Raw genomic sequence first — 2,335 nt, forward strand, 5'->3', positions numbered from 1 at the left:
TTTAGCAAAGCACTTTTTCTTAAGTAATATCACTATAAAGTTTATGTTCACAGAAATATTTCAGATAAATAGATGAGTCGGAATTTAATTAAAAGGTAATGTTCCAGTCGTCCTTTAATATGACTCAGAATTGACTCAGCAGAATGCAGCAACAATTATTTTAAGTTCAGAAAAGGAAGTTTTTTCATTGGCATTGTTGGCTCAGGTCTGAGAAAAGTGTTTACACTATGCTTTGTTGGGTAGAATCTCAAAGACACATATAATGTGAATTTAACTGAATCACAAAAATATGTGATGGGAGGGAAAAATAGGGGAGTGCATTTTCCCAGTTTCATTTGAACTGCTGTTGCCTTTATGACAAAGAAAATCCGAAATCAGTAAAAATGTAGAATTCATTTTCAGGCCATGTGATTTATTTAGAAATAATATTATACTGAATGACATCATATGTCTCTCATCCATGGCATTTAAAATATCTTTTTCCTTTTCAGCAATGAAAATGAAGGGAAGATCTGTTACATCACCCTTTTCTCATGAGGTGTGGCATTCCCAGATAAGACAAGTCACATATTCACTTCTTACCTGACATAATTGTTTCTATGCTATTTTTAAAATTATCTCAGCAGGTTGAATTCACAAATACATTAGACAAGTTCTTTGGTTTGTTGATCTTCACTTCACATTCAATAGGAATCTTTATTAAAATAATTCCACAAGTCTCCTAGTAATTTAATCTATCTACCTATCACTTAACAGTACAACTTCTCTAAGAGATGTGATTTCTGTTCATTTTGCTTTGCTTAGGTGCTCAAGAGTTCTTCCCTAACTGTGAAGGTTAGATTATGAAAAACTAAAGTTGAAAATATTAGCAAGTTGTGTACTTTAAAGTCAAAGACAGATATTGATTTGAGTGAGTTCCTGAGTTGTTATAAATAGTAATTATGTTCACTAACAAGACAGAATGCTGAAAGAGATGACAAATGCCATTTCACATTTTAAATGAGTCACAAGCAGTTCTGTAAAATTACTTTTCTACAATTTCTTACATTCTAGAAATACTGGAAACCTCATCTTAGGAATTTAAGGGAGATATTTGCCCACAGTTTTGTTCTAATGCAGGTAATAGACATAGTGAGAGACATTCGTACCTGTGTGCATGGTCCTGGACCATCAGTAAAAATGTTCAATGATTTTCTGGTGTTATGAATTCTAACTATTGAGTCCTGTTTCTTGGGTCCCTTCTGGAAACCTATTGTTTTGATATTTGAAGTGGGAATAGCCTTGAATATTATTTAACGCTCAGCGTTACTGACTTTGTAGCCATTTCTCAAGTTTCATCTCCTATACATGACACATTGCCGAGCATCAGACTATGAAGGTTCTACTCCTGGCCATTCCTCTTCCCACCTGGCCCTCCTTAGTCAAGAGACGCAAGGATCTTCTTCATATAGGACAACTCTCAAATTATTCCAGCATACTTACTCAGAATGAATTAAGTACAGACAAAGAACACAAAACTGACAGCTTTGGTGAATTTTAACCATTCTAACCTTCGCTCTGTTAGAACAATTGCCTCTTGTTCTATGCACAGAGTTCACATGAGCACAAATAAGTGTTCTGGAACTCCTATTCTTTGCAATGTTATCCATAATTTATCTATACAGATAGATGCCTTTGCATAGTCAATAAACACAGGTAAACATCTTTCTGGTGTTCACGGCTTTTTTGCCAGGATTCTTTTGATATCAGCAAAGACATTCTTCATACCAAATCCTCTTCTGAACCCAACTTTAATTTCTGGCAGTTCCTTGCAGGTGGTACTGCTACAATCATCTTTAAATTTCCTTCAGCAAAGTAGTACTTGTGTGCAATATTCATAACATTGTTTGATTTTTTTTTTTTCATTCTGCTTCATTACCTGCTTTTAGAATAGGCATAAATATGAATCTCACAGTTATCCCAGTGGCTTTCTTCCAAATTTTATGGCATAGACAAGTTCAGTGTGTCCAGAATTGGATCTCATTGTTGAAACATCAGTTTCTGGAGTCCTGTTTTTTCACCAATGCCTTTAGTGTACCTTGGACTTCTTCCTTTAGTACCACTGGCCCTTGATCATAAAAATTAAAGCCATTGATAATTCTGTAAAGCACAGTTCTATTCTGAAACACATATGGTCACCATGGCAACTGGTTGGTTTCATTCCTGGTCATTCGGTATATGCAAAAATGGCAAAGAGGCCATGTCTGATTTCCTTTGGCTTTGCAAGGGGGAAGGAGAATCAGACTAAAAAACCAGTTCAAGGCTTATTCCTATGAAGTGGAAGTCAAACATGTCT

The sequence above is a fragment of the Chrysochloris asiatica genome, unplaced genomic scaffold, assembly GCF_000296735.1.
Source record: "Chrysochloris asiatica unplaced genomic scaffold, ChrAsi1.0 scaffold00317, whole genome shotgun sequence".
Lineage (NCBI taxonomy): Eukaryota > Metazoa > Chordata > Mammalia > Afrosoricida > Chrysochloridae > Chrysochloris > Chrysochloris asiatica.